General features: G+C 41.6%; 1 long non-coding RNA gene across 1 annotated transcript; it reads right to left on the reverse strand.

Annotated features, from left to right (window-relative positions):
* Positions 1-722: 722 nt before the first annotated feature.
* LOC134163395 (uncharacterized) lies at positions 723-9166 on the reverse strand. The gene is made up of 2 exons (XR_009964719.1): positions 8989-9166; positions 723-1770 (listed from the first exon to the last, which is right to left on the reverse strand). It is a non-coding gene; the product is annotated as an uncharacterized LOC134163395 (long non-coding RNA).
* Between the last annotated feature and the right edge of the window lie 5233 nt (positions 9167-14399).

Consider the following 14399-nt stretch of genomic DNA (forward strand, 5'->3'; position numbering starts at 1 on the left):
CTCGTACTGATGCTTTGTCACCAGCTTGTAAAGACCTCATCTAGGGCCTTGCAGAAGTGGTCAGGGCTCTTGTAAATAAATAATAGGCATTCTCCTTTTCTAGAGCAGGTTTTCCTACAGTAGCAGTTTCAGTGCAAACTTTTTCCATCATTACTGCTCTTTCTTCCAGTTTCAAAACCCAGCACTTTATTCTGCTCATACAGAAATTCCTATAACAAGTGAGCCAAGACAATCCTTTCTAAAAGGGCAGTGAAAGAGTTAACAATGCCCTTCTGTGCAAAACCACTAACAACTGGGGGAATAAAAAAAAAAAAAAAAGAAAAAAAAAAGAAAAAAAAAGAGAAAAAAAAGAAAGTTTTTAACTGAGAAATGGAAAGGATCCAAATTCTAACTGAGAGTAAAAGCACAGAGAGTATGAAACGCACAAATCATCCTGGGTTTGGAGCTGATAAAGTTATTAAAAAAAGAAGGGGGGGGGGGGAAGAAGAAAAAACCCTTTTGCTTCTGCCCTATACCTTGAGGCTGTGGGAGCAGAGCGGGAGGGGGAGCAGAACAAGTCAGACAGGAGCCCAGTGCAGAGCCCCATCCATCCCCAGCGGGAGCTGGGCACGGGCTGGTGCTCCTCAGCTCCTCTCTGCTGAGCTCTTGGCATGAGCTGAGTCGGGTTTGGTTGCGTAAACTCGGCACTTCTTTGGCTTTTTTTTCCTTTTTTTTTTTAAAAAAAATTATTATTATTAGCAAGTGGGAGAAGAGAGGCTTTTAATACAAGTGGGCTGAAGCCTGGATCCGACCGGAGAGCGGGGTGGGGTTTGGAGGGCCCTGCTGGCTATTGGGCCATCCGCTTAGCAACAGCATGGAAAGGGCCAACCCCAGCATTTTTACAGCTGGGACACCTTCCAAGGATGGGTGCCAAATGCTCTGCTTCTCTGCCAAGAAAACAAACAAGGGCACTTTTAAAAACTCCAGAGTTAAAGAGTTTTGTTTTTTTTTTTCCCCCTTTCTTTTTTCTTTGGTCCTCCACAAACTCTCATCTCTTATGGTTAATGATCTCTTTCCCTTTATTACCAAAGCTCAAGCTTCAGCTAATTGTCACTTCTGCAGGTTTCAAGAGTTGCTTCCACTTTCCCCATCTGTGGCTGTCTCCCATCTACAGGCTGGAGCAGGCGCTGGAGTTCAGTCAGCCGATCTCTCTTCAGATGCTGCAGGTTCCCTCCTTTCTTCCTTAACTGTAGAAATCTCTGCTGTCTGCATTAGCATTGAAATCTGCTTGCTATTGCCATGCGTTTATATAACTTACACAATTTACTACCTATGTCACTTTCCCATATTCTATCTCTTCGTTCATTACAAGCCTGCTAAAGCAGTGGAATAAGAAGCACAGAGACTGAAATAGGCAAAAAGCGGCTTGTATCTAGAAACCCTTTTTTTCTCCAGAGAAATAAGAAAAAAATTGTGCAATTCCCATTTCCTTTTACTAAAGACATATTTTTACGTTACATTTTTAATGCAATCCTTGTTACATATTAGTCTTTGTGACTGCTGAAGTTGAGGTAGAGCCAGACTTTTGCTAGGAAGAAATATGGACTACGTTTTTTTACCAGCTGAGAAAAGTGTAGGTCCGTATTGTGACCCAAAATATCTTCTTTCCCTGTGAAGCAGAAAAGTAGAGGAGTCAGAGCCCATTTCCAAGAAACACCAACTGTCTTCAGGTCCCCATGGCTTAGCGCCTACCCAAAGAGAGCTCTCTCATTGGATCTTGGCTTTTATGCACTAGAGGAAAAAAATTAAATTGAGATTTCTGTTGCTGTTGTTGTTGCTATAAGACACATTGGTACGAGGTGAAGCCAAACAACACCTCTTGGGAAATATTAAATACTTCACAGAGAAAGGCCTGAAGAGGCCAATATTACAGGCCTTTTCTCACATCAGTCATTCCATTAATTTCAGAGACACTGCTCACATGAGGGAGGCTAGCAGGGTCAGGCTTTTATTTGCACACAGTAGCACCTCTAAAGGGTAAAGGATGTCATCTGCAGTCATGATCCTGTTTCACTTCCTACCTCTACCTCTGATTTACTGGGAGACCTTAAGTAAATCACTTAACCTCTCTAAGACCAAGTTTACCCAAGTGCAAGAACATTCTGAACCTCCAACAATATTTGTGAAGTACTTTGAGGTCCTTGGAGAAAAGAAGTACTGCAAATTGTCAGCATAGCTGCTTTTACAGAAATAAATCTAAGTTTCTGTGTTTAAGCATTTGTCCCAGCTTCATCCCAATCTCAAACCTGCATACGAGTGATTATACACCAGACCCCATAGGGAAAATATGCAGGAAAACAGCATGAAAGGGCATCTCACTCAATTGCAACCAGGCCCCTTGATCCAGCCAGTTGGGCTTTGGGCATGCCATATGGTGAATTTCATTCTCAAAAATTTTTAGCTGATATATTGAGGTATATGTTTTTGCAGCTGCACTCTTAAGCTGAAACTGCAGTTTGCTGATGTGGAAGCCATGGTCCATGCACTATTTGCTTTCTCAAACTACCCAAACATCCGTTGTTAACAAAAGCCAGGCTGGGGAAGATTTTTCTCAACAGCAAAGAAACAAGATGATGGGAACTTGTGTGGTTGTGACTGTGCTCCCTGTCCTAGGCAGAGCTAGGAAATGCATGAACAACAACAGGAACCATACAAAAAAAGGCGTTTAGGTAAAGGTTCACTGCAGGGAGAAAAGGGTCTTCCTTTTTTATCTGTACTGGTTCTGCTTATCTTTTACTAGAAGTTGTTTTTAGTAATGAGGAAGTAGAATATAAGAAATTAATTTGTTTTTCTCATGACACAGCAAAATATACAACCTAATAACTCAGAATAATATCCCTTCTGCCCTAAAGAAATAATCTGACAAAATTAAACCAAGACTTTATCTAGAAATTGCCCAATTTCATAGTAAATTTCCACTCAACTGAAAAAGCTTTGGATAAAGCCTTCATGTGGGAAGCCAGCAAACTTAAGCAAGATCATAAATGCTTGATACTAATTCAGGACTAGGGTCTTAATAATTTTTCATTCATTACCTAGGTGATCAAAGTGCTACATACTTTGATGGGAATTTACAGGACTACAAAACAGGACAAAATATTGTGGCACATGAGGACAGCCAGATCAACCTGAATGCCTTGAGCCAAGAGTCAGCCAATACGCATTGAAGCACCATTTGTCAACATGCTTCCCCCAAGAACGGATTCCTTCTTGTGCTGCTGGCTCCAGCATGCTCAAAACAATTCCACCACCCTCTACAGAATGTTTTACAACCACCTGAAATTGTACTGTATTCAAGGGGTACACACATTGTGTCTGTAATTCCTATATACCCATAATTGGTTTTATAACACCTCGTTACAGTAGATAGTAGAATTTGCCAAGAACTTGATATGAATGCATTTCATAACATGCTTTATATAATCCATTATTAGAGAACATTGCTGCATCTGTAATTATGTTTGCAAATGCATTTTATTGAGTTCTACATAAAAGTATGCAGTACTGAAACTAGCTTTTAGGCTGCAGAAGTATATATATACTTTGCTTCCTCCCATATATTTATTTTTTTCTGTAGAGTCAACACTACAAAGGGAAAAGTGCAAACTTTAGCCTCAATTTCCTAGTGGACTCCAGCCCCTGACCCAAGAATCTTTGAAGCTGGAGACAATTCAGACCTTCCCTGGAATCCTGTCATTTTTACTGTCTTTAGTTCTATATAGCAAAAATAACTATGTGAGTTCTGGCTTCAGGCTGATCAAACATTTCAATGTCTCTTCTGCTGCTGATATCACTGTGAGAGGCACAAATCATATTGGGTACAGACTTACATCTACCTGCAGAGCCCACACAGGTAACTGCGCTAGAATCTACTAAAGCTGGTGCTAGAAATATTAAATATAGTCTGATTTCCCAGCTTCTTTTTGTCAAGGTATGAACCAGAGAGAACCTGGGTTGGTGGTCACAACCTCAGACTGACTATGAATGACCAGCAGATTTGGGAGGGGAGCTGCCTTCAGCACTCCTGATGATACCCGTCTGCCTAAGTCCAAGCAGTGGAGCTTAGTTGCTTCCCTCCAGATTTCCAAAAGAACCTCTCCTTTACATAGTTAATTTGCAAGAGTCAGACAGTTCAGACAGCAGCAGCATCTTTCTTCCACTGCCTTTCAGTCTGGGTTGATTATTTCATCTGAAGCTGAAGTACAAGACCATTACAAGCCTGCACATACACTGAGCAAATATGCTACCATGTTAATCTGTTGTGAGACAGTTATCTGTTGTGTACTTAAAAAATACAGAACATGTGAATTTGGTGTTTTGTTTTTTTTTTTTTTTCTTGTGCATGGAAATACAGTATAAATGTGGTAAAAAGCTCAGACAAGGTAAATTAATTATAGTTCAAGCCTTTTTCCATTTATGGTGAGCTTTCTCCTTCCTTCCCAGCCCCCCGAGGAATCACACTGTAAAACACTCTCTCTAATAGGTTTTATCTCATTCTGCCTTGCCTCCATTTTCTCCAGCTCCTCTAGTGAATATTTGTCTTTCTACCTGCTGCCCAGTTAAATCAGCCTCAGAGGCAGTGACATATGCCAGATCGCAGGGGCTGTCACTTTAATTCCCTGTGCTCATATTTTTCTCCTCCTAGTGGGGTGCTGGGGGCAGATGTTTGGAGAAGGGACCCCTTTGCCGCCTGGCACACTGAAGTCCTGACGTTAGCTGCTAACTATGGGAGCTGAAATCCTGGCCCTGCTGACAGTACCCAGATTTAAACAGCCAGCTTCTCTCAAACACATTTGAGTTCAGGTTCTAGACATCATTAGAAATGAAACCTTACACTCCACTACAGAAATGCTTCAGGAGCAGTTTCTTCCAGTTTCAACTCAGTTACCTTGTCTAATTCCTGCCTGAAGACAAAGGCCTCCACAAGGTGTGCGTGCTAATGCTGGTCGGCTCCCATCCTTCAGCCTTCCACAGAAGAGCTATATTCCCATCTGGCAGACCCAAGAAGCTTAGCCTTTCATTCTGACATTGCACAGATCGTGATGATAGGCTCCAAACCATTGGTAATTCCACTGCAGCGCAGTTTACAGAGGGAAAGTCTGTGTGAGGACTCATGAGGGACAATGGCTTGATGAGTAGCACATCCCTTGTAGCTCCCTGCCATGAGCAGTGGCTGCTCTGGGGCCACATCGCATTGTGGATAAGCAAACACTTGCATATTCTGCACCTTCTCTCCTCCTCAGAGAGAAAGCAAGTGGATGACCCCTTCCCCTTTAGCACAGACCTACTGCTCAAATACACCTAACTCAGGTTTTGAAGAGTGTGATTTCTACTCTATGGGATAATACCTTAGAGCCTTTTGAAATATCTTCATTGACTTCATGCAGCTTTCATAGGAATATTGACTTTAAAAATCTCACTAGGCCAAAACTGCAGTTCCTACCTGGCTTCTTAGGGGTGTCAGTATGTTTTCTGCCAATCGGACTATGACAACCTAATCTTCTGCTGGCAATTTCACTCAGGAGTAATGTGAAACCTTAAAGCTTCTGATGGTTGGCTAAAACCTCCCAGTTACATAAACCTTCTTCCATCTCTGGCACCGTATTGAGCACCTTAATCTAAGTCTTCCTAAGGGCAGTGGAAATTTAAGGCTTAACCAGATAAAAGCTTTATGAAACAAAATAACCATGATTTATTTGTGGGCTACCTTTGGGGTTTTAAACTGATGTTTATCAGGAAAATACTGGAAAGGGGAAAACAGTGAAATCACTGATTAATGCAGGCACAGTGGCAGAAGCAGAGAGGTTCTGCGTGATAGGGTAGAATAAAATGGACCATGCCCTCTCATTACCCTATTGCTCCCCTATACCCAGATCAGGGGACACCCTGACACGCTGCTGTCCAAATAGAGTTTGGTGTTCCTTCTGGGGAAGTTACAGTTCCCAACACCACACCTTTTTTTTCTAGCTAGAACTTAACACCACCTCTAAACAGACAATGATATAACACACATCTCTAAGTGCGAGCATCCAGGGAGCGATAAATTGAAGGTTCGGGTTTTAGTTACATTAATAATGCATACAGAAATGCTATTTGAAAATCAGAAAGTGATACATTTTATGCTGTGCAGTTTGTGGGGCAGGAATGGAAAGAAGAAATTTAGATTTACATTTTCTTTGTAGTGCTGGGTCAAGGTGACTCCCAGCATAAGCTGGAACAACCCCACTGGCAACCTCCTACGCACCTACTTCGTGTTGCTCCAGCTCCTCTCCCCAGCTTAGTCACTTCCCCAAGTATATCAGAGGGGGAGAACTGGGAGAGATAAGGCACAGGATTGCCTATTCCCTCCCTAGGATGTCCTGGAGCATGACACAGGGGCTCTTTCCACTCCTTTCGTCCTGTCTCCTGATAACAGTAAAGGATTTCAGTGAGAAAACTGTGCCCAAGGATGTCATCGTAAATCACGGAAGAAAAGGCTGGAGCAGAGCCTTCAATTGCTTTTGAAAGAAAGCAAGCAAACTGTTTCTACTGAACTTTAATGACCACACAAGCTAGACATAAAAACAGTGTGTGAACATTCACGCTGCAGCATGAGTTTGCTCCAGCTGTACTAGTATAAGATGGCAGACTATGGGCATTTGAATCCTGCACGGTTAGGAAATGCATACCTGACTGCTCACTGGTTCTGCCTTATTTTACAAGTGCTTGATTCAGTCCTCCTAGCATGAAGGCAATTGGGAAATTAACTGGGAGAATGCTGCACCCTTTGCAAGATGGGCTGCTCATGCGTACGGTTGCTTTTACTGCGGGCTGTCGTGACAGAAAACTGCAGTGGTGCACTTGGGGATACTTTCTATGAGATGGGAATGGGGCATTGCTAAACAAAGCAAGGCTACAGGCTTCCCAGCATACCACGGTGCTGGCAATTAAATAAGCCTCTGAGCCACGTGTGACTGTGCTCTAAGAAAATACTGTGATTCAGAATGATTTGGGTAGAGGCAAATATTCCCTTAAAGAATCCTGCCTGGGCTCCTCAGTGCATGGAAGGTGGGAGAGAAGAGTTTCCCAGTCTTGGTGCAAAGGTGAACTCTGCCCAGAAAGAAGAAATCTGAGCCCACTTCAGCCACCTAAGGGCATTCCACCAACCAAAATGGAAAATTAATTAAGAGAGTGAATCATTTTCTGAGACTTACTCAGTTTTGTACAGCTTTAGTGTTCGTCTTTTCTGTCAGTAGAGAAGCTCTTGATCCAACAGGGTGTTTATAGCCATGTTTCCATAGCACCCTGGCGTGCAGAGCCAGCTTGTGTGAATGACCTGCAAGACCTGTTTATAGACCTCCATTAAAGAGCCTCTCATTTTCTTGGATGATTATTGTACGTGTCAAATAAAGCTAGATTACCTGTTTTATGTCTTAGAATGATAAGCAAGCCAAAGCAAGTCATTTGGCTCATGTAGCTATGCAGGTATACCTAGATATATGCATACATATATTATTTCAAACACTCAAGGCAATCTTACAGCCTTTCTTGCTGAGATTTCGAAATCTTTTCATTTTACCAAAAGGTTCCTCTTGGTAAGGCAATGCAGGGATTTAATCTTCACTGGCTGAGCTGCAAAGCTATTTTGCAAGTTAACAGAGGATGGTGTGGGCACAGTGCAGTGGTTTCATGGGGGCAAGAAGCCCTTCTCTCAGAAGGCTGGTACAGTCCTCCGTGATGGAATGGGTGTCTCAGTCACAACATGGCTTGGCTCAGCGGCGGTGCCTGCAATGGTAGCGGGAGGTGAAGCATGTGCTGACAGAGCTCGTTGCTGGGAAGCTTATAAATGATTCCTGGCACTATAGTTGGCAGTGGCCAGTGTTACCAGTCCTACCATTGCATAACATCTGCACTTTACCACAATCACCAAAACAATCAAGCAAGAAAAGCATGCTAACGCTTGTTGGAGAATAAACTCAGCAGTCACTCTAACATCACACACTATTCCAGCTTGCAGCTCCACCTCCTTCTCCTTCTTTGCCTGGGACGAGTGGGCTCCTGCGCTGGTACCCGGAGGCCCCACCTTCCCGGGCGTGGTGGGGACCCAGCCCTGCTTCCCCTGGGCAGAGATGTGCTCAGGATTTGGGATGTGCTGACTCAGTGATGCACGGCTGATTGCGAGCGGCAGTTTCAGCCAGCCAGCCAGCTCCAGCTAGTGCATAATATGCATTTACCAACAAACAGACACAACCACAGGCTTCTTTTATACATGGATTCCAGAGCCTGGACGGCAGAGAGCTGGCTCGGGCTGAAGACTCACACAGTGCAAATGAGGGTACGTGGGAGGCCTGCGCAACGATGGCCTTTGTGCTCCCACAGCTTGGGTCAGCTAAATTCTCAGTGAAGCCCCATTCCTCAGCATAATCGAGAGATGCTCAGAGGCTGCTCTAATTAAAACAGATTGCAGCAGCCCCGGGGAGGCTGTTGCATGAAATGGAGTCCAGTTGGACCTAGGGAAGCTCTAGGAAAAACCCCTTTCTCTTCCACCTATTCTAATGTATTAATTTATGCCCTCAACAGATCCATTACTCAAAGGTATGCCCTAAAAGCCAACAGATTCAAGTCCCTGCAGGACAAGCCCTAGACCAAGGTATCCCTTGCAAGAGTCTCAAGTCCTCACTTGAGTGTGGCTCACTCTCACGCAAAAAAAAAGATGCTCTAGCTGACATGCTGCTCCTCTCAAACCATGAGGCAACATCCCCTGAGAGGAGAGGGTGTCTCTCATATAGACAAGCTATTCCAAGACTGCTGGGCCTAATCCAAAATCAATTGAAGTACATGGTGAATCTTTCCACTGATTCCAAAGAGGTTTGAATTAGGCCCAAATGTCAAACCCCACACCATAAACTTTGCCTGGAAGCCAATATGCAGCCAAGTACCGATTCCTCAGCATTGGTGTCATGTACCTACAACGAGATACCCTGCTTACTTAGCAGGATGCTTGCCTTCAGCACCAGTTCCTCATTTCCCAGGGGATTTAGCTCCCTTTACTTCATTGCAATTCTCAAGTCTTCAGGTGACAAACCCATGGATAACAGCACCAAGTTCCACAACTACAAGGAAAGGTCATAGCACTTACCTTCAGGCAGAGACAAGGGGGAAAAAAAAGGGATAAAAGTCAACAAACCAAAGTTGCTATGCGTAAGGAATGGGGTCTCTGAGCTCTCGACCAATTATGTTAAATAGTGGAAAAATCTTTATTCCCCCACAACCAAATGGAGCAAATGATGACACAAAGGCCTCAGTGCTTTAATCAGCAGGACAAGTCAAGCCTTTTATTCCTTTGTATATTCCAGTCAATGGAAAGTTATTGCTTAATTAACCCCCTTGAATGAATACCTGATAATTAATAAACCCATATACTGTACCCCAAGGCTTTGAGTTTAAGAAATCTCTTCTGTTCAAGTATGAAAAAAGAAAACATGCTGAACTAATGGGAAATAATTCTGGTAGAAGGCAAACCAATTAGGATTAGTGAATTCCATTTCATTTAAAGTTCTAAGATAGAGAAGTAATTTATCTAGTAAATTAATAGTGTTAGTGACTTTCCTAATATATTAGCAAGTCTTTCGTATCATATTAGTGAAAACCAAGCTTGCTAATACAATAAAAGACTTATTATAAAGGTATGAAGGTTACTAATGTGATAAGATTTTTGCATCCAATTAGTATTAAAAGAACGCTGCTCTAAAACAGGCTTTTAAATTTATTTATGGTTACCCAGCCTACTGTAGAGGCCACAACTTTTATCTCAGCAAATTATTAATTCTTTTTCCAAATTTGGAGCTACTGTATGTTGTGTTCTTCATGCAAAACTGCATGTGTTCCTGTATCTGCCGATCTGCATGGATAACTGACCCAGATTATTTGGTCTGGCTGCACCGTGTTTAGCACAACACTACAGTGGTTTTGCATTCTCTTAACCTTGGATCAGCTGAAGACTGGTCTAATCAGATACAGCAGCCTAAAGGCAAAACAATTACACTGAAATTATCATATGGAATCAAGCCAACACTCCATCTTGTCTGGTATCCTGTCTTCATCAGTTACTAGATCCTCCCACCCTTCTCTGGAGCAAGGTGAAAAATACCTGCTGCACCAAGCTGATGAAATAATCTACTTGTTACAGGCATTTCTTCAGAGCCTAACCAGATACTGGCTTCCTGAATGAAAAAGCAAAGTTTATGTCCTTTTTAAAACCTTGAATTATAAGCTTTACCATTATTATAATGCAAACCCATTTAACTATTGCCAACTAAGGCTATACTAATGTGACAGTGAGTTCCAGAGGTGACTTTTCAATGGTATCAAAAGATATCTGCTTTGGTTAATTTTAAAATGTGCTGGGTTCTATACTGTATAATTAAATAACATCAGAACACAACTTTTTTTTTCCATGAGGGATCTCAACTATGTTTTAATGTTTTTGCTATAGGTGCAGTAGCAAAAGAGCATATTTCCCTAAGTACAACCAAGGTTGCACATGGTACACACAAAAATGGAAAAGATAAGAACCAAAAAGAGGTTTGGCTATATTTATTTGACCCATTGTTGTACAAATGGGTAATATTTTGGATCTCTGTATAGTTAATCTTATCTATTCTTACCAACAGTTCTGGAGTATCTGCCTATATATATGGCTTTGCAGTGTATTTATGCAGTCTTGAGAAAGAATTTTTCCCTTCTTATGGGGTTGACAGTGGAATTGTACAGAATCAGAAATATATACATCGGTACTTAGAAATCAGTTGTATTAGAGAATATAATTGGTGCTATTTTTCATATTTAAAGTCCCTGCAAGAGTAGTTTCCTTGGCTAGATCAAATTAGTAAAGTAGAAACAGATGCAGTCGATTGTCCATTGTTCAGGTTGAGGTATGGGTGATAAAGACTGATCACAGTCAGGGGATGTTAATGTGAGAAGATATATTCCTACACATTCCTCCGAAATCAGAGCTGTGACTGATCTGATTCATCTCACATCCTTAAATCACTGGAAATTGTCATAGTCTGGATTTCAGACTTATGTCCAACCATTTTACCTCATGAAAAAAGCAGCATCTTATACATACACCAGCCTGGAATTTTGCGTAACTTTGCAATACTCACACCTCCATACCTCCAAGCCAGAGATAATATACAGCAATCAAAGGTGTGTGCAGGAAAAAACATGAGCTATATGTCAGTATTTATACTGATACGGGAGTATATGCAGTTGAAAAGACTAGGATAAATTCCACCTGAGAAGACATCATGCACCTGCTTTTTTCAGCCCTTTCTCATAAATTCAGACCAAGGGAATTCCTGGTGAAATGCAAGGTTGGTCATATAAGAACACTGAAAACTGCATGTTTAGCTGCAGCAGCCAGCCTGAGCCATCATAGAGACAACTGCTACAATAAAATTTAATACTGAACCTCTACCTCCCTGAGCGTAGGAAGAATAATTATGGAAGCATAGTAACATGTATGTTTGACTGCATAACTCATTTATTGCCCTTGTGGGGGTGAGAAAGGATCCCACATCATTAAACCAGAGTCTAATCATATAGCTAACCAAATTTATGTCCTTCTTTTTGGAACATCATGGCCACATCTGGATGGAGACCACAGCAAAAAATTGAGTTATTTAAATTATTTCAAAGAAGAGGCAAAAAGGAGGAAATAGGGACACTGGAGGAGAGTGAGGAATTCAGTGGGAAAAGTAGGAATGGAGGAAGAAGTGAAGCTGCTAGAAGAAGAGTTCACTGGTTGAGAAGGAAGATTATGGAAAGCAAGGAGCTATGTATGCTGTAGGAAGAAAAGAAAAATGACTGGCTGTCAAACTATCACATAAAATAAGACAGCTGAAGAGAGAGGTCATGGGAACAACAAATACCAGGGTGCCTGTGGGGGCTGGGGAAAGTGACAACAGTCATAGGAAATCAGATGATGATTTGATAAGGGAAATTCAGATTCAGAGGTCAAAGGGGAAAAAGTTGTTGGTGAAAAAATAGGTCAAGGGAGCAGCTTGCCTTCATTATTTTGCTTTCGAACCTTTAATTTAACAGTTGCTAATGACAGACAGTTCACAAAATGACATTTGTATTACCCTCCAACACTGATGTAAAAATAGGCATAATCCTGTTTTTGTGATGATTAATGCAGTGTGAAAAGGATAATTAAATGAGGCCTGTTGTACTTTTGCTTTCAATGCCTCACTGCTACCTTCTGTGGCTCCTGCTCAATCTCCTTGAAAACCCATTAGGCTCTGCTACCACCATTTTATCACTTTCCCTGCGCTAAGTTAGACATGCCCTCCCCAAGCTTTAAACCAGGAGCAGCTCCTGAGAGGAAGCAAAGCAGGAGAGAGAGCCATACCGCCTGCCACCTCCTACTCATGTGTTTACCTGACCCTTATATAAATTCCAGCACAGTTTTTACTGGTAATGCTTACCTTTAATTGCCTAGTTCATGTAATAATAGCAACTTTTACCCCTTTACCCAGTTAGAAAACCTTTGGCAGACGAGTTCCCCATTGAAGGTGATGCACTTTACTAGCTCACAGTTTCAAATCTCATTTCTGAGAAGCCCGGGAAGGGAGAGGGGGACAGAGGTGTTCTAAAAACATTGAAAATACCCTGTAGAAAACATCTGTGTATTTGTAGAAAAAAAAAAAAAATAAAGTTCTGCTTTTTATATCCAAATTTTTTATATATATAAAAAAAGACATCAAATGTCTAAAAAAAGACCTCCATAATTATTTTCTTTGCTGATGGCCTAGAAATTTGCTGGATTTGATCTGAAATGAACTGCAGACAAATGTCAGCTTACTCCTGACATTGTCAGAAATGGATTTTCTTCCTTTGTGCTGCCCCATACATAATCAAATGCACATTCAGAATACATAATGCTCTGCTAGTTTAAAATTATTGCTTGGTCCTATGGCTGTGGAAAAGCAGTGGAGTCAGCCAGTGTTTCTTTGGGGTGCGTCAGCGGCAGAGGCAGGACTAGAACTGAAGACACTGCAATACCTCCCTCTTCTCCTTCCAGCTCCCAAAGCAATAAAACCTCTCTATGCTAAATTAGACTATTGATCAGTGGCTACCATTCCTAATGGACATCCTGTCTCTCATGTCTGGGATTAGGGTGCTCTTTTTACTGCTGGATAATCTTAGTACTGTACAATTGCTCTTTCTCTGCTAATGACTGGCTACAAGAAGAAATATTTCCTGGTTGTGTTTGTTTTTTTGTAAAATCTCATCACACAAACTCACGTGAGACGAGCTAGCAACACCAACCTGCAATCCAGTGCTATCTAATTACACTCAATCTAAATACCAGGTGCTTTATTTTCTATGAAGGGATGTTACGTGTTATAAGATACTTTGACAATTCAAGCTATCATGTCATAATATTCATTAGGAAAAAGAAAAGGGGGATGGGGGGGGAGTGCCAAATCTTTCTTCCTGTTCTGGTGATGGTCAAATGATAAGCACAAGCTGAAAGTCACACCCACCAAACTTCTGAGAAAGTGCCACAGCCTGAACATCTGCATCAAATACAGCCAATACAGGCAGGTTTTCAGCTGGGGTAGCTCCACACAACTTGTGTGTCACCCATTAGCAAAGTGATGGAATAACCATGCCCCTGGTAAACATACCCTAAACTGTATTGTGCTAAATGTCAAGGAGTGGTGGTGAATTAGCAGCCCAGACACAAAGCTGGAACTTTGCCTTCTCTGCCTTCTCTAAGTCCATATCCAGCACTCAAATGGATGTCAAGAGAAGGTCTTTATTTCTTTAAGTGTAAGCTGTTTTCTATCATATTGTGGCCTGTAATTCAGCACGCAAGATGTACTATGGCAATATGAGATAGTGACAGCAGCTGAAGAAATGCTGTGTTATAAACATGCAACGATGCAGTGAACTGGCAAATCCATATGGCTGGAAAAATGATGATGAGGAAGAAGAAAAAATTATTTCAGAGTTTTTGAACAAAATAGATACTCAGTAGTTTGCTTCAGCTTCCATGCCCTAATCATTTCAGCTTCCATGCCCTAATCACAGGTTTTCTTCTTTAATGGAAAAAGATTTATATACACATATATACAGACATAAATAAATACATTTTATATTTATACCTATCTGTATTATACTAGGGATGATCTACATGTGGCTGGAGAAGCAGAGGTGATATTTTCATATACTACCATGTTTCTACTGCTTATTTCTTTGAGGCCTATGGCTGAACAGCCAGTGTCTTGAACTGTTACAGTATTAACTTCTTCACGCACCCCCTTAAATCTGTGTGCCATCCCCCCCTTCCTTTATCTGTGCAGATG

This window comes from Pezoporus occidentalis, unplaced genomic scaffold (genome assembly GCF_034315485.1).
Source record: "Pezoporus occidentalis ecotype Australia unplaced genomic scaffold, CSIRO_AGI_Poc_V1 ctg20, whole genome shotgun sequence".
NCBI classification, from domain to species: Eukaryota; Metazoa; Chordata; class Aves; order Psittaciformes; family Psittacidae; genus Pezoporus; species Pezoporus occidentalis.